This window comes from Podarcis melisellensis (assembly GCF_964234715.1).
Source record: "Podarcis melisellensis genome assembly, chromosome: 11".
Lineage (NCBI taxonomy): Eukaryota > Metazoa > Chordata > Lepidosauria > Squamata > Lacertidae > Podarcis > Podarcis melisellensis.
The window spans coordinates 60,846,597-60,869,742 of NC_138543.1; the positions used below are offsets into that span (position 1 = coordinate 60,846,597).

Below are 23,146 nucleotides of genomic sequence, written 5' to 3' on the forward strand. Positions count from 1 at the left end.
CTTACACGGGAGAAAGCTGCATTGAAATCAAAGGGGCCGATGTCCGAGTAAATTGGTTTGTGTCATGACTGCTACCTGCAAATCCCTGGTTGAATAATTATATGTCGTAGGGTTTCTGTGCTTCGTTTTGGAATTTCCATCATTTCCTCTTTTGTTGGTAAAGGTAAAGGTAGAGGGACCGCTGACCATTAGGTTCAGTTGCGGACGACTCTGGGGTTGCGGCGCTCATCTCGCTTTCTTGGCTGAGGGAGCCGGTGTACAGCTTCCGGGTCATGTGGCCAGCAGGACTAAGCCGCTTCTGGCAAACCAGAGCAGCGCACAGAAATGCCGTTTACCTTCCCGCCAGAGCGGTACCTATTTATCTACTTGCACTTTGATGTGCTTTCGAACTGCTAGGTGGGCAGGAGCAGGGACCGAGCAACGGGAGCTCACTCCGTCGTGGGGATTCGAACTGCCAACCTTCTGATCGGCACGTCCTAGGCTTTGTGGTTTAACCCACAGTGCGACCCACGTCCCCCTCTTTTGTTGGTAGTCCCTTCCAACTCTGATTCTGTGAAATGAATAAATATTGGCAATGTAACTCAGATCTAGGGTCTTGCGAGAGCTAACTGCTGAGCCTCAGGATTTTGCTGTGTAGCAGCTGAGGTTTAGCAATGTGACCCTGTGGAAATCAAGGTGTATAAGGAGCAGTTGAATAAGAAGCTGGGAATGTTTAGCATGGGAAAGTGGAGACTGAGAGGAGATATAAGAGCCATGTAAAGAGTTTTAAGTTCCCTACCTTGCTTGGGGGGCAAGGCTCTCTCTTCTGGGATGCTGTCATAAGATCTTGTGGGGCTGTCTATGAGTTCCTGTGAGATTTTGCACAAACATCTCTAGGCTTTCAGAGCCAATTTGCCTTATGCGGCAAGGCAGAGAGCTTAAAAGTGCTTTCTGCACCAGGAAAACTCTGCGCGGAAAGAGCCTCGCTTGCATTGAACTTGCAAGATTTCAGCCAGCTGGCCCTCAAGCCCGTACGACTGAAATCACACAACTTAAAGGAACATCATGAGATGATATTGTGTTGTATAATATTTCTCCCGACTGCCAAGCCTGGGAAATGGTTTTAAAAGAGAAAAAAGCAATCGGATTTTCAGATTCTTTGTGGCATCACATGCAGCAGATGAGGGGTTAGTACAGATACAATAAACCTCACTGTATGCCTGTGGTACATGAACCGCTTATAAATGACATCTCCAACTCCTCAAAAGATGCCATCAACGGTGTCTCCAAAAAAAATTACACATCACTTGGGAAGACAGGCGAACTAATAATCAGTGTACTGGATGAGGCAAAGATCACCAGTGTTGAAGCAATGATTCTTCAACAACAACATTGTTGGACTGGTCACGTTGTGCGGATGCCTGATGATCGTCTTCCAAAGCAACTACTCTACTCCGAACTTAAAAATGGTAAGCGTAACGCTGGTGGTCAACAAAAGAGATTTAAGAACTCTCTCAAGGCAAATCTTTAAAAAATGTACAGTGGTACCTCGGGTTACAGACGCTTCAGGTTACAGATGCTTCAGGTTATAGACTCCTCTAACCCAGAAATAGTACCTCAGGTTAAGAACTTTGCTTCAGGATGAGAACAGAAATCGCGCGGCGGCAGCGGGAGGCCCCATTAGCTAAAGTGGTACCTCAGGTTAAGAACAGTTTCAGGTTAAGAACGGACCTCCAGAACGAATTAAGTTCTTAACCTGAGGTACCACTGTAGTATAAACACCAGCAACTGGGAAACACTGGCCTGGGAGTGCTCCACGTGGAGAACAGCCTTTGCCAAAGGTGTCATGGGCTTTGAAGACACTCGAACTCAGGACGCAAGGGAGAAACGTGCTAAGAGGAAGGCATAATTGGCAAATCCACACCAGGATCAGCTCCTGCCTGGAAACCAATGTCCCCATTGTGGAAGGACGTGTGGATCCAGAATTGGCCTCCACAGTCACTTACGGACTCATTGTTAAGACTGTGTTTATGGAAGACAACCTTACTCGGCTACGAGTGATGACAGAAGAAGAAGGAGAAGAAGAAGAAGAAGAAGAAGAAGAAGAAGAAGAAGAAGAAGAAGAAGAAGAAGAAGAAGAAAACAGATACTTCTAATGGGATTGAAAAATCGGTCTTTGAAATGGCACCCAAATTTGGTGCAGCAGCCCTGCTCCTCTTCCCACCTGTTCCTTTTGGAAGCAGAAGGAGTGGAATGGTTAATCCAGCCCACCCCGGCCCATCTGCTTGTGGCAACATGCGAGAAAGCCTCCCTCTCCACCCCCCCAGGGAGGCCACCCCCTAACTTTCCCCCATTAAAGGCCGGGATGACATTATCAAAGGCTTTGGGGAGCCTGCTGATCAATGCATTTAATGAAGGCCTGAAACCCTCCACGCCCCAAACCCTCTGCCATTCCACTCTGCAATTGTCTCCGCTTAAAAGGTGACCTTTGGCCCGGGTTTGATGAAACATGTTTATGCATCTCCAGGCGCCCCCCAGATAAAAGGTTAGAGGTTAATAAATGGTGGAAAAATAGATACCAAAGCTTTGAGGTCACACCTGTTTTCGCTTCTTCAAGTTCCACGGCTGCAAAAAAAACCGGCAGGCGGGAGAGGAGGGTAATTGCGCCCGCTTGGAGTGCAGGATCATTCCTGCCTTTATGCGCCGTAATTGGGGTGGTGCAGCCCCCCAGGGTGTGGAGAGACGAGAGAGGCCAGATGCCTGAGAGAGAGAAGAGAGAGAGAGAGAGAGAGAGAGAGAAAGAGAGAGAGAGGTGCGTCTCCAGCTCACATTCGTCCAGAACACAGAGCATATTATTATTATTATTATTATTATTATTATTATTATTATTATTATTATTTATTTATTTCATTTCTATACAGCTTTATATTTTAAAGAAAAACCTCAAAGCAGTTTACAGACTATTAAAACATCAAGAAAACAATCTGAAGAAAGTCAAATGTAGAGTATACGATCAAAGCAATGTAATTCACAGGAAACCAAAATATTATCTTAAAGATTTCAAAATGAAACATTACAAAGGAGGTCAGCTACAGAATACACATTTAACACAAAGTTAACAAAAAAAATATCTTAAACTTTTTTTTAAAAATTGCTAAGGGAAGTCAGATATAAAATGGAACATTTAAAACAGCATAACTTAACAAGAAAATAAAATATTGTCGTAAGCACAAAACAGCTGTTGGCAGGCTCAAAAAGATGGGTCAAAAGAATCCAGTAGTCAGGGATTGTTGTCAGGAACTAGTTGTTTACCCAAAATTTATTTTCTGTCCCTTGAAAATAAATAAAAACCAGAAATAAGTAAGTAAGTAAGAGCTCTGCTGGCTCAGGACATTTGCCCTTCTAGTCCACTGTCCTGGGAAACCAGCAAGCCATGTGCTCTTCTGGTTGCCTTGCCACAAGAGAGGATATTGCAGAGGTCCAGAAATTCGGCAGCCAAAATGTCCAAGAGGATGGAAAGGCACCTTGTAGCATTTGAGACTTTTTCGTTTAGAGAAAGGGTGAGTAGGAAGAGACACGATAGAGGTGCATAAAATAATTACTATGATTAATATTTCATATTCATTATTGAAGAATAAAAAAGTAATTTTTATGCCTAGTGTAAAATTGTAAGTGCACAAGGTAAAATAATAATAATAATAATAATAATAATAATAATAATAATAATAATAATAATTTATTTATACCCCACCCATCTGGCTGAGTTTCCCCAGCCACTCTGGGTGGCTCCCAATCGAGTGTTAAAAACAATACAGCATTAAATGTTAAAAACTTCCCTAAAATAAGACGCGAAATTGATACGATGCACCCATGTAAAAGGGGGAAAAGCCAAAAGGGGAAAAAAAACCCTTATAAACTTGTTAAGGTTGTTATTGTTCTTTTCCTAAACTTAACTGAATACAGCGTTTATGAAAATGATTTCCAACTATCATTAAATTTGCCCACAGTGAGTCTACGTTTGTACGCGACATGTTCATGTGTTGCAAGATTATACATATCTTCTGTCCATTTGTTGTTGTTGATTATATTTATTTATACCCCAGCTTTTCCCCTGGCAAGTCTCAGAGCTGCTTACTGAATAAAATAACAATAATTAACGACACAGGAAAAAATTCGTTAGAAAACAATTGAACATTGATAGAAAATTACGCTGAGAGTGCAAACCTTTTCTGCCTCAATAGCACTACAACTTGTGGACACCCAATAAGCCGAATGCTGGGAGATCCGTGCAGGATAAAAGAAAGGCCTTCTTTAGGCAGCGCTTTAGGCAGCGCTTAGTTGAGCGGTGGAACTCACTGCCACAAGAGGCAGATATGGCTTTAAAAGTGGATTAGGCAAATTCCTGAAGGAGCAGAAGGCTAGGGATAGAGCTGCAAGCCTCAGTGGATCTGCCCTGCCTCCATGGCTGGAGGCAGTAGTGCTTCTGAATACCATTTGCTAGAATTACAGGAGCGGGGAAGGGTCTTGAGTTCCGGTCCTGCTTGTGGGTTTCTCAGTGTGTGTGTGTGTACAGTGGAATCTTGGTTCTCAAACGCCTTGGTACTCAAAACAACCCAAACATTGCAAACACGGAAGTAAGTGTCCCGGTTTGCGAGCTTTTTTCAGAAGCCGAACGTGCTCCGTTTTGAGTGTTATACTTCTCTTTTGAGTGTTACTCTGAGGTCTGTCTGTTTTTGCGGCTTTTTTGGTTTTGTGACTGTGTGGAACCCAGTTCAGCTACTGATTGATCCATTTTGCATTACTTTCTATGGGAAAGTGTGCCTTGGTTTTGGAACGGTTTGGTTTTGGAACAGACTTCTGGAACGGAACCAAGGTACCACTGTATATATATATAGAGAGAGAGAGAGAGAAAGAATGCTAAAACCCCCAACTGCATTAACGCATCAAAGTACATAAAAATACATAAGAAGCAGAACTAATGCACCCAACTTCAGGAGGTGATGAATCTGGGAGAGGGGCAGGATTGCGTTGTAGAATGTCTCTGTCCCGCAGATAGCCACTTTCCCAAGCCTTGCTGGGCTTTAAAGAGAAGCACTGGTTCTTTGAATGGTGTTTGGAAATGAGTGGCGGCTAGCAGAGCAGCTTTAGAATGAGCAAAAAGGTTGCTTCCATCGGCTGGTTCCAGTTAGCAGCCTTGCAGATGTTTAATGAATGAAACAGCAGTTTCTGGGAAGTCTCCAAGGGCAGCCCCACATGCAGTACGTTGTAGTAAAGGTAAAGGGACACCTGACCGTTAGGTCCAGCCACGGACGACTCTGGAGTTGCAGCGCTCATCTCACTTTACTGGCCGAGAGAGCCGGCGTACAGCTTCCGGGTCATGTGGCCAGCAGGACTAAGCCGCTTCTGGCGAACCAGAGCAGCGCACGTAAACGCTGTTTACCTTCCCGCCGGAGCGGTACCTATTTATCTACTTGCACTCTGTTCTACGTTGGGGGAGGTGGGGGCTGCCAACGCTGGGCTAGACTACTACAAGGGGCTGTTTGCAGACTGCCCTTGAATACTGCCACCTTCCTCACTTACCATAGAAATGAAGGGAAAATTAAAATGTTGCACTTAAGCTGAAAGTAACCCCTCTCCCCACACAGCTATGAAACTCTCGTCTACTTTTGAGGGTCCCTCTTTCTTCCTAAGCCTGGGGTCCAGTCCTGCGGAGAGAATGGATTTTTGTGGACTCCTCTCTCATTTGTTCCCTTGAGTATATGGCTAGGAAGGGTGATGATCTGGAGTTGACCCCCTCGCTGGGCCTGGGGGTTGCCCAGACCACTGGCCAGGATAGGAGACCTCCTGCGTTCCAGCCTTGGCTCCTTTAGGAGCGGTGAGAGCCCAGAGTCAAGACTCCTCAGAAGGCTCTGCGTCCGCAAGGTGTCTCACTCCTGACAGCACCCATCGCTTCGGCGCTGCAGGGGATTGCTTGGCCAAGCAACACAAAGAACCTTGTGTGCGTCTGTGGCTCGACAGCAGTGGTTCTCAACCTGTGGGTCCCCAGATGTTGTTGGACTACAACTCCCATCATCCCTTAGCTCTGGCCTTGCTAGCTAGGGGTGATGGGAATTGTAGTTCAACAACATCTGGGGACCCACAGGTTGAGAAAGGCTGATCTTCTAGAGTATCTCGGTGGATCGTCAGCATGCAGGTTTCCTGAGGGCTGGAGCTGTTTCCTTGGCCATTGTTGCAGACACAAAACTTGCTTAATTACTCCGACTGCCCATTAAAAACCAGAGAACCTTCCAGAGGAGTTTTGCCTAAATCACTCTGAGCCCGCCTGTCTCGGCTACTGTATATCACCAACACCCCCTCCGGTTGCGACTTCCTCGCACGCCGGCCTTAACCGCCTCTCAGAGCGCAATTGTTTCTTTAAATGATTCTGTTTTGTCCTCATCTCTGTTGTGGAGGCTGGATTCCTTTGTGTGCCTTTTGGAAATCCATTCTGGATTGCTGAGTTTTGTTTCTTTTCAGCCGGCTTTAAATTCTCGCCCCGGTTTCCTGGGAGGAATTGGTGTCTATAGTGCTTTCGATTAGCACTAATTTTTCCTTCATGTGCCCTGACTTTTATGGCGGGAGCATTGATCTCCTAGCCTGCAGTTTGTCACAGTCAACGGAGCATCGGTTAGCGGAAAAGGCGGCCTCTTCGGAGCTGCACTGCCTTTGGGGCGCAGCCGGGGAACCTTTGGACACCCCAGATGTTGCAAAACTACAACTCCCAACATCCTTGGCTACTGGCCATGCTGGTTGGGGGTGACAAGAGCCTCCCACCATCTTGGAGGGCCAAGGGCTCCCCCTTCCTCCATTAGGGGGTGACACTAGCTTGCATATGGGCACCATGGTTACCCCAGGAGCACGGTGGCCAGTCTGATGCAAGCAGGGCAAGAAGGCAGGACAGACACTGCAGGTCCAGCTTGAGCAACAAGCTTCAGCCCACGGTGAGAGCAGACTGAGCCTCCAGGCTGTCTCTCCCAGGCCAGTGTGGTGTAGCCAGTGTGGTGTAGTGGTTGAGAGCAGTAGTCTTGTAATCTGGGGAACCGGGTTCGCGTCTCCGCTCCTCCACATGCAGCTGCTGGGTGACCTTGGGCCAGTCACACTTCTCTGAAGTCTCTCAGCCCCACTCACCTCACAGAGTGTTTGTTGTGGGGGAGGAAGGGAAAGGAGAATGTGAGCCGCTTTGAGACTCCTGAAGGGGAGTGAAAGGCAGGATATCAAATCCAAACTCTTCTTCTTCTCTGCCCCTTGCCACTAACTCAAGAGCCCTGTCCCATTGCCTACCTTACAAACCCCTATGTTGCAAAGAGAACGCCAGCAATATCTAGGCAACACGATAACCATATACATGCGCAATAGACAATCTTTTATAGAAGTCCTTCAAACCATAACAAGTCCAAAATGTAATACAGTGGTACCTCTGGATGCGAACGGGATCTGTTCTGGAGCCCCTGTGCTTTGCTTCCATGGTCAAATGCAGCCATGCAGTTGGTAGAATTGCAGGAGGGGAGACGGCTCCTGAGTTCAGGTCCTGCTTGTTGGTTTCTCACAAACATCTGGTTGGCCACTATAAGGACAGGGTGCTAAATTAGGTAGGCCATTGGGCTGGACCAGTTGGTGGTCATCACTGCCTGCTGTGGCAGGGAGTTCCACAGTTTAACTCTGAGCTGTGTGAAGAAGGACTTTCTGTTATGTTTTCTGAACCTGCCAACAGGTTGGAGGCGGTTGGAGGATAGATGGCAGCTAACGGATTGAGGTTGAATCCTGACAAGACAGAAGTACTGTTTCTGGGGGACAGGAGGCGGGCAGGTGTGGAGGATTCCCTGGTCTTGAATGGGGCAACTGTGCCTCTGAAGGAGCAGGTGCTCAGCCTGGGAGTCATTTTGGACTCACAGCTGTCCATGGAAGCGCAGGTCAATTCTGTGTCCAGGGCAGCTGTTTACCAGCTCCATCTGGTATTCAGGCTGAGACCCTATCTGCCCGCGGACTGTCTTGTCAGAGTGGTGCATGCTCTAGTTACCTCCTGCTTGGACTACTGCAATGTGCTCTACATGGGGCTACCTTTGAAGGTGACCCAGAAAATACAAGTAATCCAGAATGCGGCAGCCAGACTGGGGACTGGGAGCGGCTGCTAGGACCATATAAGACCAGTCCAAAAGGATCTTCACTGGCTCCCAGTATGTTTCCGAGCACAATTCAAAGTGTTGGTGCTGACTTTTAAAGCCCTAAACGGCCTCGGTCCAGTATACCTGAAGGAACATCTCCACCCCCATCGTTCTGCCCGGACTCTGAGGGCCTTCTGATGATTCCCTCACTGCGAGAAGCAGAGCTACAGGGAACAAGGCAGAGGGCCTTCTCGGTGGTGGCGCCCGCCTTGTGGAACACACTCCCATTAGATGTCAAAGAGAAAAACAACTACCTGACATTTAGAAGTCATCTGAAGGCAGCCCTGTTCAGGGAAGTTTTTAATGTGTGATATTATAATGTATTTTTAATCTTTGTTGGAAGCTGCCCAGAGTGGCTGGAGAAACCCAGCCAGATGGGCAGGGTAAGAATAATAAATTATTATTATTATTATTATTATTATTATTATTATTATTATTATTATTATTATTCAGCTTCATGGGATGCGCACAAATTCTAGTGTCACGAGAGAGGGAAGAAAACGATTTCTCTATTCACTTTCTCCATGGCATGGTGAGTTTTATAATCTTCCATCAGACCATCTCTTATTTTCTCTATTCTCTAAACTGAAAAGTCCCCAATTTTGCAACCATCCTTCATGGGGGAGCTGCCCTGCTCCCCTGCTCATTTCTCCCACTCCCTTTTGGGCACGCCTGTACAAACCCTTTATTTGCATTTCAGCGCTTCATCTTTCTTGTCGTCACAACAACCTTGTAAGGTCGGCCGCTGCTGTCCTGATTAGACTGGTTTGAGGCCACGTCTTCCCAGAACACCTTCCTCTCGGCCAGCCTGTGAAGCTGATCCTCTGGGCCACCAGTCTGAATATACCGCCGGGTCTTTTTCGGCTTCTGTCTTGGCGCTGCCTCCGACCTCTCTTCCGGATTGCTTCGAGCCTCTTTGTCTCTGCTGAGTCCGTCTCCTTTGATGGCGCAGGCAGGCCACGCTTATCGTGTCATCAATAGGTCCTCTCTTGGGTCAAGGCCCCCACTCCGCCCCCCCAGCTTCCGGCTTGTGCTGCCTTGAAGATGCAAGACCGGCTACAAGGGACAAGCCCTGCCCTCTGACCTCCAGGGCACAGAGTGAACCTTCCCAGGGGACGGAGCCAATTCAGGCTTCAGGGACCTTGGCGAAGGGATAAGGAGCCATTTCCCGTTCCCTGAAGTCTCCTTTGCTCCCTTCCCTGCACTGGCAGCAGCTAGGATGACCTTGTAGCCTTCACTGTTTGGTTTTTTTAAAAAATATTTAATCATTTTTTCAATACAAACAACAACCACAAAAAACACATACAGGAAAACCGCAATAACACTAATAACACAATTTACATTTCAGATTTGAGTACTGATATACCTATGACTACACCTTTTTAACAATATTTCCCCACTTCCCCTCCCCCTACTTCCCACCACCGTCCGCCTTATCGCTTAAATATTTGTTCCAGATTTCTTCATATCTATCCATTCTTAATTTGCGTCAATTCGTTCGTATGTCGCTTGTCTGTCCGTATGATCAATCCATGTGCTCAATGGAATCTTTTTGTGGCTCTTCCAATTCATCAGAACAAGTTTTTTTGCTTGTAATATGGCACGGTACATCCATATTTCTTTTGACCCCTTGTAATCTCCCACATTTCCAGTATATAATTTAGAATCAAATTCAATTCCCCCAAATAACAATTTCTTTTTATTACTCTTGCTATATATATCTTCACCTCGCACCAAAATGACCTTATCATCGGGCAGTTGATCATCATATGTACTAAGTTCGCATTTTTACTTCCACATCTCCAGCAGTTGTCTGCACTTGTTATTTTCTTCTGGTAAAGTTTTGCTGGAGTCCAGTGGACTGTAGCCTTCACTGTTTTTTTTTTTTTTAAATATATACATTTTTATTGGTTTTTTATCATATCATTTCCAACAGTCATATAACATAACTTCTTATCTTATACAATATTTTGGACTTCCATCACCTCTGATGATTTTTCGTTCTTTACCACTTATTCTGCATTTCTTAATTTCTCTATTACTTTTTGTTGTCATTAACCAATAATTCTCCTCATAGTCTTTCTAGCAATATTTCCAATAATCCTCCTTACAAAACTTCTTGCAGTCCTACTAGCGTAATCTGTGCATTACAATTACGCTTCAAGTAGTTCATATATTGGCTCCAGTCTTCCAAGAATCTCCGATCCCACATGTTTCGAATCCTTCCTGTTAATTTGTCTAATTCTGCATAGTCCATCAACTTCACCCTCCATTCTTCTTTTGTCGGTAATTCTTCTCACTTCCATTTTTGTGCCAATAATATTCTTGCCGTTGGGACGCGGGTGGCACTGTGGGTTAAACCACAGAGCCTAGGACTTGTCGATCAGAAGGTTGGTGGTTCGAATCCCCGCGACGGGGTGAGCTCCCGTTGCTCGGTCCCTGCTCCTGCCAACCTAGCAGTTTGAAAGCACCTCAAAGTGCAAGTAGATAAATAGGTACCACTCTGGCAGGAAGGTAAATGGCGTTTCCGTGCGCTGCTCTGGTTCGCCAGAAGCAGCTTAGTTCTGCTGGCCACATGATCCGGAAGCTGTACGCCGGCTCCCTCAGCCAATAAAGCGAGATGAGCGCTGCAACCCCAGAGTTGGCCACGACTGGACCTAATGGTCAGGGGTTCCTTTACCTAATATTCTTGCTGCTGTCATTGCATATGAAAACAACTCATTTGTTAGCGGCTGTTGCTGTTGTTACCATGGTAGCCCTGCAGCGCCGTCGGGGATGGGGAACATGCAGCCCCCCAGATGCTGCCCTGGCAGGGGCTGATGGGAACTGTAGTCCAAAACTTCTGGAGGGCACTGGTTTGGCCAAGTCTGCTCATTGCTTAGACAACAGTCGCCCTGTTGGCCCCGAAAGACAAGCAGTACGCGTAGGTAAAACGACAGCTGCAGAGATGGCTCCAGCAAGTGAGTCCAGCCTCATGTTACAGAATCAGGAGGGGATTTGTAGGCGTTTAATAATACGAGAACGCGGGTGGCGCTGTGGGTTAAAGCCTCAGCGCCTAGGACTTGCTGATTGAAAGGTCGGCGGTTTGAATCCCCGTGGCGGGGTGCGCTCCCGTCGTTCGGTCCCAGCGCCTGCCAACCTAGCAGTTTGAAAGCACCCCCGGGTGCAAGTAGATAAATAGGGACCACTTACTGGCAGGAAGGTAAACGGCGTTCCGTGTCCTGCACTGGCTCACCAGGTGCAGCTTGTCACGCTGGCCACGTGACCCGGAAGTGTCTGCGGACAGCGCTGGCTCCCGGCCTATAGAGTGAGATGAGCGCACAACCCTAGAGTCTGGCAAGACTGGCCCGTACGGGCAGGGGTACCTTTACCTTTTTAATAATACGAGGAACCACCAAATGAATTGGATGCATTTGGCCCCAAAGCAGAGGGAGGTTTTGGCAGTTTCAAACATGCATCGTAGCTGCGATCTCCCTAAGAATCTGATGAAAATCTATCTGGTTGCCAGGACAGAACTTACTGCATCCCTCCCTCCCAAAAAAACAACCCCAAGAAGAATCTTATCGGAGCCCTTTAAGATGAGTTGACCAGTCCAGAACAGTAGAAGGAGGAGAAATGGCCTCATCTAGAATTAACTCGTTCAGCTCCCTCCTCCTCTCCTCCTTTTGGAGATAATAATGTGTGATTTTGCTCTGTCTCCTTCGGGGTTCCGGGGAGCTGATTAACAAATCTGGCATGATTCCCATATCTTTGCAGTTATTTCTAGTAAGTACCATAATAATTATGATTATTTGTCGGCAGTTTGCAGAAATCTATTATCTCCAAATGTGGCGGCCTTGAATTTATGAGTCCGGAATCCATGCCATCCAGCAGAAGGGAGCGTTTGGGAGACTCTCTGCAGCTGCCACTTGGGCTCGCTCGTCAACAGTTCTGATAATTAAGATGTTTCTCTTCCTTAATTTACAACGAGTATCTTGTAAACTTTGGCTCGACCTTGCATTTGGCACTGCCTAGCAAAGTGCTCAGCCCAGTTTTCTGGAGCCTCGCAGTTTAGGGGAGTTAGAACAATAAAACAATGAGATAAAACAATAAATTAAAACAACAAAATGAAGTACTAAGAAGAGTTAAAATGGAAGAGAAGGTAAAAACAAGTGCTAAGGGTTGGTTATAGAGCAGAAAATTGCCTTAAAGTTGGCCTTATTGCTCAAAACCCTGCTTCAAGCATTCGGCTGCCATCTTGAGACTATTCTTGGCTCTTTTGCTTTCAAGAGGCGAAGTGTCCATCCTCCGGGTTGTGGAGAATGCTCTGCCTTTCCTATCATACTTCCCAACAAACAGAAGCAAAACTCCTGCCTGCACCCCACTTTATTTAACTCTCTCTTTTTGTTATTTACTGAAGTTCTCACCCTGGGCCAGCAGAGGGATACTGTAGATAGTTTTCACTCAGGTCCACATATGCAAATAAGGGATTGAAAGTGACATTCAGTGATTGGATAGTTACAGAAAATGGTTACTGTTGCTTGTAGTTGAGCTCTATATAAGCAGGCTGACTGAACCCTTCAGCCCAGTTCAGTTCTGTTCTGGCCTGTGAATAAACAAGAGTTGTTTGAAGAATCGCTGTGTCGTCTGATATGATCAACCACAACTTAACACTTTTAGTGACCTAGTATGGCATAACATCTGAGCTAAGAATCAGAACTCCCCTCATGAACCCACAAGGCCACACACTTTCAGACTCGGAAGCCACAATCGGCAATATCAGGGTATTAAATTAATTGCACGCCTTTCTCTAGCAGCTTCCAGGGTGGGTGACAACAATTTAAATGGGGGTTCTCAAGGAATTATATACAGGCCCATTGATGTTGGTTTCTGAGAGACCTCTCGGGGGGGTTTTCTTTCAACCTGCTGTGCATTAATTCCTCTGTCCTGGTGCCGTTTTCCTGCTCATTTTAAGGCATGGATGGCAACCCCCGGTGTTGAGTCGGGCCACGTTCCAATTTCAGTTGCAGTCATTCTTCCTCAATGTGCCCCTGCACTTCTAAACCAATGCAGGCAAATCTCTTGCAAACCTGCGCCTTCTTTTTGGGCGCTGCGTCTTCACATCTTTGCCCTGCTTTCTGGGGCCTTTTCCCTTTCCCCCTCCCAGCTGATAAAACTGCATGCAAAGCAGCAATAACCGAATAATGCCAAACGGGGAAGTTAATCTGTATCCAGGGTCGTTTAATGAAGTTTGTGCTGAGGAGCAGGATTCCACTCGCTCACCCTCCCTCTTTCTGGAATCCAGACTGATCCAGTTGCCTCTGCCTCGCTCTGCCTCGGAGGTCCAGGTGAACAGCCCTCACAGGTGCTTCGGCTCGGATCCTGCCTTTAACGGAGCCTGGCAGGGCTGTCACATCCAGATCCCAGTGGGACACCTGTGCATTTAGAAATATGCAGCCTGGTGCCACTTTTCCGCATCTGGAAAGTGCCCCGTGTGAGAACAGAATGCTGGACAATGCAGGCCCTTGGCCTCATCCAGCAGCCTCTTACTCATTGTTCATTGCAATGCTGCAGAGAGCATGCGGCTCTTTCAAGCTGCAAGATCTCTCCCAGGATCCTGATATGAAGGCACCACGGATGTGTTCCTGAGATTTTGTCCTCCAGGCATTTACCTAGGTCCCTTTGAGGGGTCTTAGTAGACCACAAAGAGACGACTCTACACAGATGATGCTGTTAAGGTGCTACACTCAATATGCCAGCAAGTTTGGAAAACTCAGCAGTGGCCAGAGGATTGGAGAAGATCAGTCTACACCCCAGTACCAAAGAAGGGCAGTGCCAAAGAATGCTCCAACTACCGCACAATTGCGCTCATTTCACACGCTAGCAAGGTTATGCTTAAAATTCTACAAGGCAGGCTTAAGCAGTATGTGGACCGAGAACTCCCAGAAGTGCAAGCTGGATTTCGAAGGGGCAGAGGAACCAGAGACCAAATTGCAAACATGCGCTGGATTATGGAGAAAGCTAGAGAGTTCCAGAAAGACATCTACTTCTGCTTCATTGACTATGCAAAAGCCTTTGACTGTGTCGACCACGGCAAACTATGGCAAGTTCTTAAAGAAATGGGAGTGCCAGATCACCTCATCTGTCTCCTGAGAAATCTCCATGTGGGACAAGAAGCTACAGTTAGAACTGGATATGGAACAACTGATTGGTTCAAAATTGGGAAAGGAGTACGACAAGGCTGTATATTGTCTCCCTGCTTATTTAACTTATATGCAGAATTCATCATGCGAAAGGCTGGGCTGGATGAATCCCAAACCGGAATTAAGATCGCCGGAAGAAATATCAAAAACCTCAGATATGCAGATGACACAACCTTGATGGCAGAAAGTGAGGAGGAATTAAAGACACTGTTAATGGGGGTGAAAGAGCAGAGCAGAAAATATGGTCTGAAGCTCAACATCAAAAAAACGAAGATCATGGCCACTGATCCCATCACCTCCTGGCAAATAGAAGGGGAAGAGATGGAGGCAGTGAGAGATTTTACTTTCTTGGGTTCCATGTTCACTGCAGATGGTGACAGCAGTCTCAAAATTAAAAGTCGCCTGCTTCTTGGGAGAAAAGCAATGACAAACCTAGAAAGCATCTTAAAAAGGAGAGACATCACCTTGCCAACAAAGGTCCGTATAGTTAAAACTATGCTTTTTAGCAGTAGTGATGTATGGAAGTGAGAGCTGGACCATAAAGAAGGCTGATTGCCGAAGAATGGATGCTTTTGAATTCTGGTGCTGGAGGAGACTCTTGAGAGTCCCATGGACTGCAAGAAGATCAAACCTCTCCATTCTGAAGGAAATCAGCCCTGAGTGCTCACTGGAAGGACAGATCCTGAAGCTGAGGCTCCAAGACTTTGGCCTCCTCATGAGAGGAGAAGACTCCCTGGAAAAGACCCTGATGTTGGGAAAGATGGAGGGCACAAGGAGAAGGGGACGACAGAGGACGAGATGGTGGGACAGTGTTCTCGAAGCTACCAGCATGAGTTTGACCAAACTGTGGGAGGCAGTGGAAGACAGGAGTGCTTGGCGTGCTCTGGTCCATGGGGTCACGAAGAGTCGGACACGACTAAATGACTAAACAGTAGACCACAAGCTTAACATGAGTCAACTGTGATGCAGCCTGGGGTTGGGCTGGATGACCCCTGGGTGCCCTTTCTACTCTCCAGTTCTGTGATTCTATGAAATCGGACCAGAAGCTTTCACCAGTCGAATGGTCAGATGGATAAACAAAAGCCCATTTTAATCAATTGGCCGGGAGCCCATTTGGCTGGGCCAGAGCAAATTTTGACACTCCGTGGTGGAAAGTTTAGGAATGCACTGCGTTTCTTTATTAGTAGGCCATCTTTCAATTCTGGTGTGGTTTCCTGCTGCCAAATGGGACAGAGGAGAAAGCGCTTCAGACGGGTCTCCTTCTTTTACAAACCCTTGCAGCTTCCATTTGTGAAGTAACACCATCCTTCGAAGGGCCATCGTTTTGGTTCCGCACGTCAATCAACGCCTTTGATCGGGCGGATGATTCAGCGACTAAAAATCCTCTCTAATCAGCCTCTGAGGAACCTCTCCAGGGGTTTCTGTGGCTGAGAGTGTGTGTGGTTTTGTGGTGGTGGGGGCCTCAAAACGGCCCGTCAGCATATCTAATATTGGGCAGGGTGCCGGGAATTGGCAAGGCCACGAGGGAAGTTACAGCTTCTGCTTTTATCTGGGCAGTTCGGCGCCCCCCCTCCCTCCCCTTCTCCTGGGTGCAGAGTCCGCAAAACCAGGGGTTTTTTTTGGGGGGGTGTCATCGGTCAAGCGTCTGATGGGCTCGTGCTGCACAGTTGACCCCGGATTATGTAATCGCCTGGAATTGGCAAAGCGGCTTTCCCTTGCGGTTGGATCCCTTCCAGGCTGAAGAGCGAGGGAGCTGGCTGGCGTTCCGGCACATCGGGTAGCCTCCGTGGTGCAAAGTGGCTTTTACCAAATGCAACAGGCGCAATAGGTGCAACCAGAGAAGCCTGGCTGCCATAGCTGGCTGCTCCTGTAATGTGCTCGATCCAGACGCTGCAGTTGGCGCAGAATGCTGCAGCCTGATTGCTGACGTACAGCCTTGTCAACCCATCACCCTTGTGCTCAGAGGTCTGAACTGGTTGCCTGTCTGCGACCACACCTGGTGCTGCCATTAGTATATTATTTATTACTATTATTATTTCTTTGACTTGAATGCCGCCCTTTTTCCAATGATCCCGACATTAAAAACACATCGCAGAGCACCAATCATAAAAACATAATAAAAAGTCTAGTAGCAGAGAACGTAATTGTAAAATAATCATAATATCAACGGTGGCCTCCAGCAAGCTTTAACAGGCCGTGGATTCTTTAATGGCCAAAGGTGGAATATTTTTGCCTGGTGCCTAAAGACAGGTAATAAGACCTTTAACAACTCGGGGCCAGTTTACCTACAAGATGTGCCCAAGCAACCACTTTAATCAGCAAAACTTGCATTAGGTTAGGAGTCATGTTATACTCGATCTGTATTTATAAGAACTCAGTGGTTTAGTGTGCCAGTGGCTACCCTTTGGAACTCCCTGCCACTTGACACCAGCCAGGCTCCTGCACTGGGCATGCAATTCACCACTTGCTAGAAGCATCCTTGTTTAGATGAGTCTGCCCAGATGCTTGGGAAACTATTGTGAATTTTAATCTGCTTTTAGTGTTTTAACTTTTTTTGCTTGTCTTAAAAGTGCTGTTTGTTTTTTCCTTGTTTTCTTGTTATTCTTCATGTAAACTGCTTTGAGGGTGTCTTTCCCAATTAAATGTATATAGTCTTTCTGAATGAATGAATGAATGAATAATATAATCTAGGAGCAGAAGGCGAGAGACCTGTGCATGGATCAAGCCCAAAGAGCCCCTTCTAGTTCAGCATCCTGTTCTCACAGTTGCCAGCCAAATGCCTGTGGGAAACCTGAAAGCAAAACCTTGACAGGCAGTGTGGTGTAGCAGTTAGTGTGTTGGACCAGGACCTGGGAGACGAGGGTTCGAATCCCCGCCGGGCCATGAAGCTCACTGGGTGAGACCTTAGGAGCCATTCCCTGCCTCTCAGCCTAACCTACCTCACAGGGTTGTTGTGGAGATTAAGTGGGAGAACCACGTGTGCCACCTTGCCCCTCCAGGTAGGGCTGGGATCCTAAAGGGCTGCTGCCAGTCAGAGTGGACAGTACCAGTCTAGATAGACTCTTAGTGCTGGGCCTTGAAAATCTTTCCTAGAACCTCATTTCGGGGTGGGCTGGTTGCTGAGTTTGCAACCCAGAAGCTCACCTCTTCTTTCCTTTTTCCTTCCTGGAAGTGACTCTAGTATAGTATTGGAAGGGACCTCCAAAGTTCCTCTAGTCCACCCCCTGCAATTCAGGAATCGCAGAATCCCTTTCTTTTGTGCCTGCTGCCTGTGAATGCAGCCGTCGCACAGGACATGCCAAGACCCCCCCTGCCCACTTCCAGATGCCAGCCAAATGCTGCAAAATGCTAGTCCTATTTTCTCTGGCCACGCTACAAATTGCACCGGGGAGCCTGTCGTGCGGGTGGAAAGATTGCAACGGAGCTGTGGGCAAGCGGGCTCTGAGCCCACCGGCTGGGGCAGCTGCCAGCTCAATGCTTAAAAGTAAAGGGACCCCTGACCATTAGGTCCAGTCATGACTGACTCTGGGGTTGCGGCGCTCATCTCGCTTTATTGGCCAAGGGAGCCGGCGTACAGCTTCCGGGTCATGTGGCCAGCATGACTAAGCTGCTTTTGGTGAACCAGAGCAGCGCACGAAAACGCCGGAGCGGTACCTATTTATCTACTTGCACTTAGACGTGCTTCCAAACTGCTAGGTTGGCAGGAGCAGGGACCGAGCAACGGGAGCTCACCCTGTTGTGGGGATTCGAACTGCCGACCTTCTGATCAGCAAGTCCTAGGCTCTGTGGTTTAACCCACAGCGCCACCCGCGTCCCTAGCTCAATGCTTACGATACGATAATCTTTATTGTTATTGTCCCATGCAAAACAACGAAATTGAAAAAATCTACATCAGGCATTCAAAAACCAACAAGCCTGCTATCCCAGTCTGGTTAGCCCCCTAAAAACTCTGATACCCCATAATTAAATACAAAATACTCCCATAGAGACTACCTTACACTGTGTTTAAAACCAAAATCACATTTGGATAGAAACTGGGCGGCTAGTCCTAGTCTTTATAACCCTGGACCTTCTTCCAGAAGGCAGAAGCTGAAAGTGTGCTTATCTGAACAGGGGCCATGGATTGACGGTGTCGCAATCTGCATTGTCCAGGAGGACAGAGGGGGCTGGCCTTGGGAGGAACCCAAGAATGGGAGGGCAGGAGGGTTTGCGGCTGCCTCCCAGTGTGAGCAGCTAGGCTGGCAGAAGAGGGTGGCCGGCTCCCATATGCCCTCTAGCCCAGGGAGGTCTCGAAACCCAGAGCAGCAGGTTCAAGCCAGAGGCAGCCACGGAATCGGAGTGGGGGGGGGGGGAAAGCCATATGTAGCATTATGGAAAGCCATGGGAGCTGTTCTTGGTGCTTGGGGGAGGCGGTTTGCAGTGCATTAATATAATAATTAATAATAATAATTTATTTATACCCCGCCCATCTAGCTAAAAGTCTGGTAGTTGTTGTTCAATGTCAAAATACAAATTTATGGAAACCAGATGAAAACCCCTGCAAGATTTTTACGTGAGACGACCTTCTCAGGTTCTGACTTGCAAAGCATCTTCGCTCGATTGGTGTTGTTTGCTGTTGCTGTTCCGCTCCCCACCCCGCCCCCCAGGCCGGCAGTGATTGCAAAGTAATATAATAAGAATGTATTATTTATACCCCGCCCATCTGGCTGAGCTTCCTCGGTCACTCTGGGCGGCCTCCAACAAAATATTAAAATACAGTAATACATCAAACGTTAAAAGCTTCCCTAAACAGGGCTGCCTTCAGATGTCTTCTAAATGTCAGGTACCGTATTTTTCGCCCTATAAGACGCACTTTTTCCCCCCTCCAAAAATGAAGGGGAAATGTGTGTGCCTCCTATGGGACGAATGCAGGCTCCTTGGCTTCAGCAATAGCAACGCGACGCCTTCCCACTACTCTCCAACCCTCCTGCAGGCTTTTGCGGCAGATGGGGGAATTCCCCCACCTCCCGCAAAAGCCCGCAAAAGCCGCTCGCTCTTTAAAGGGGCTCCGCGGCTTCTGCTGGCTTTTCTAGGGGGGGGGAATTCCCCCACCTCCTAGAAAAGCCCGCAGGAGCTGTGCACCCTTTAAAGAGCGCGTCGCTCTTGGGGGCTTTTCCCCAAGGAGGGAGAAGGGACTGACTGGCCGTTTCAGTCCCTTCTCCCTCCTGGTCGAAAAGTCTGCAGGAGTCACGCTGGGCTCCTGTGGGCTTTTGCGGGAGGTGGGGGAATTTCGCCACCTCCCACAAAAGCAGGGAGAAGGTCTTGGAGTAGCGCACAGGCTGCGTGCAGCCTGTCCACTGCTCTCAGAGCTGCGGGGGGGGGGGATCATATATTTTTACTTGATTACCCCCCCTGAAAACTAGGTGCGTGCTATGGGCCGGTGCGTCCTATAGGGCGAAAAATACGGTAGTTATTTTTCTCCTTGACATCTGGTGGGAGGGTGTTCCACAGGGCAGGTGCCACTACCGAGAAGGCCCTCTGCCTGGTTCCCTGTAACTTGGCTTCTCGCAGTGAGGGAACCTCCAGAAGGCCCTCGGAGCTGGACCTCAGTGTCCGGGCAGAACGATACAGTGGTACCTCGGGTTAAGTACTGAATTCGTTCTGGAGGTCTGTTCTTAACCTGAAACTGTTCTTAACCTGAAGACCACTTTAGCTAATGGGGCCTCCTGCTGCTGCCGCTGCACGATTTCTGTTCTCATCCTGAAGCAAAGTTCTTAACCTGAAGCACTATTTCTGCGTTAGCGGAGTCTGTAATCTGAAGCATATGTAACCTGAAGTGTGTGTAACCCGAGGTACCACTGTACTGGACCGTGGAAAGGTCTAAGCCTCCAGACAGCAGGGCAGCCTGAGGGTTAATCATGAAGCAGCAATCTGTGCAGATGGCCCTTCTCCAGCTGGCATGGTGCCCGTTTGCCACGAGGCATGCCAAGCCACCGTGTGACAGCCTCCTCGCTGCAGATTCGGATCTAGTGCGATGTGCTCAGGTACTGGAGCGGCTGCCCCTCTTGGCTGTTTTCCTTGGAGCTTGGGAATGTGGCAGTTTCAAAGGTCAGAGCCAGGAGAGGAGCCGTGCCAGCCTAGACATGCGATGAGCACCCATCGCCCAGCAGGACACTCCTGGCTGAGCAAAGGGGTTTCCCCTTCGCTTTGGGGAAGAGTCCTAAGGTCTCCCTCCACACTGCGTCTTACTTTGCTGTTTAGGAACATCAGAACCACCTCCTGGATTCAGGCCCATGTGCTAATGGCGTACGTAGGTCACACTATAACTTCTGGCCAGAGGACATGTGGAGGAGAATTGGTGGGGGAAAGGCTGGGGGTTATGACTGGGACTGGGCAAAGTGGCCTTGGAGAAGCAGGTGCACAAAGAGGTGCTGTGGCAACTAGCCAGTGTTGTTGTTTAGTCGTTTAGTCGTGTCCGACTCTTCATGACCCCCTGGACCAGAGCACGTCAGGCACTCCTGTCTTCCACTGCCTCCTGCAGTTTGGTCAAACTCACGGTGGTAGCTTTGAGAACACTGTCCCACCATCTCATCCTCTGTCGTCCCCTTCTCCTTCTGCCCTCCATCTTTCCCAACATCAGGGTCTTTTCCAGGGAGTCTTCTCTTCTCATGAGGTGGCCAAAGTCTTGGAGCCTCAGCTTCAGGATCCGTCCTTCCAGTGAGCACTCAGGGCTGATTTCCTTCAGAATGGATAGGTTTGATCTTCTTGCAGTCCATGGGACTCTCAAGAGTCTCCTCCAGCACCAGAATTCAAAAACTAGCCAGAGGCTAGTAATAATAATACCAATAATTTATTATTTATACCCCGCCCATCTGGCTGGGTTTCCCCATTCACTCTGGGTGGCTTCCAACAAAACCAGAACTCTGTTTCTCATTTGAAGGGGGGGGGGGGGAAGAAAGCTTCTGTTCTCCGTCTGCTCAAATTCTGTGCCTCCAAAGCCTTAATCTGGTTTTTAATGTGGACGTTATTTAGATCCAGAAAATCCTTATTTCCTTTCCGTAATTTACTTCGCTTTCTCTCCCCGGATCCTTGGGCACAGCCCACACATTTTCTAGGCTCCATTTGCAGTCTTAAGGACTAGAAACTTGGCTTTGGTTCAAAAACGAAATGTGGGCTTCTCCAGCTGCTAAACATCTGGGCTCACCTGGTGCAGTTGCAGAGGGTGTGTGATCATTGCCACATCACATCGCAGCCGCTTCAGTTTGTGGCTACGAAACCACTAAACCGTACATGCAGAAAACAATTCTTTTTAAAGCCTTATCGTGGCTGCGGTCAGTTTTGATGCCTGTGTTTGCATTCGTGACCAAAATAATGATTGTTTCTGGAATGTTTGCAAAAAAAAAAAAGTCAACCTTTTTAAAAAGCTACCGAGTCTCTAGTCTGGAATCAGAACGTCGCCAGATTTCATTGCGGGAAGAAGGCACAGGTACTCAGCGCAGCGCCCTCCCCTCCCCTCCCCATCAATTTCACTCTGCTGGAGCCCGGATAATAGAGGTCAGAGGTCAGTAGGGGGCTGCCCCCATCCTGCTAATTGCCCTGATGTAAGGGAGGAGGTGGCCAGGGAGATGGAGGCAGTCCCTACAGGTGTCAAGGAAGGCTCAACAGCGATCGCCCGAGCACCATCAAATATTTATTTCTTCCACCCGCGCAAAGGTCAAAGGTCGTTTCTGCGGAGGACCAGGAGGGGTGGCGATGGCTCCCTTGGGGGAGGACGGCTCTCGGCCTCTTCTCTGGTTGCAAAGAGGGAGAGGGGCCCTTTTGGCTCTCGCCACCTTCTGGTGTGGGTGGGAGGAATTAGGTACCCATTTGGTGGCAGAAGCACAAGCTGTCCCCCCCCATCAGCTTTTGTGGGGAGCAGATTCACTCGCCGTCGCCCCCCCCCCCGCTCTCAGAGGAAGGGGAAGACCTGCAAATGGGAAGCGTAGGACTTGCAGCATCTTCTCCTGGTTCAGCCGCAAAGTGAGGCAGTGTTGTGTAGTGGTTAGAGTGTCGCACCTGGGAGACCAGGGTTCAAATTCCCACTCGGCCGTGAAGCTTGCTAGGTGTAACCTTGGGGAGCCAGTCCCTGTCTTTCGGTCTGGCCTCCCTTACAGGGTGGTGGTTGCAGCGATTGTAGGGCAGAACCATAATAATAATAATAATAATAATAAATTTTATTTATACCCCGCCCTCCCCAGCCAAGACCTCAGGGCTCAGGGCAGCTAACAACCAAATATAAAAACAATTGATTGAAATACAGCTTAAAAAACAAGATTAAAATACAACATTAAAACATTAAAATGCAACCTCATTTCAGTGGAAACTCAATCAAAAACTTTTTGGGGATGAAAACATCAAATCTTCACCAAGGCCAACTATCCAGACTGGTCCTATGTGGGCCAGAAAAAAGCCAGGGAAGTCTCCAAATAGGAGTTCCAACACAGAAGGAGAAAGGAAAAAAGAAAGAGGGGGAGGGAATCAAATTGAGGCAATAAACCAACGATTTGAATTTGCACGATGGGCAGAGGGGGCCAGAGCTTCATCGTAAGAGAGCTTGCTGCGGCATAGTGGTTAGAGTGCCAGAGGAGGACCTGGGAGACCTGGGTTCGAATCCCCACTCAGCTGTGAAGCTCACTGCATGTGACTTTTGGGGCAGTCACTGCGTCTCAATCTAACCTACCTCACAGGGTTGTTGTGGGGGTTCAAGAAAGAGGGAGAGCAAAACTTTTGCAGCACTTCCTTAGAGGAAAAGGTGGGAAATAAAGA

General features: G+C 48.0%; 1 protein-coding gene across 1 annotated transcript in view; it reads left to right on the forward strand.

Moving 5' to 3' along the window:
* The window catches only part of ARID3C (AT-rich interaction domain 3C), a 109,012-nt gene that overhangs the window by 59,781 nt on the left and 26,085 nt on the right, over nucleotides 1–23,146 (forward strand). The gene's annotated exons all lie outside the window — the stretch shown is intronic.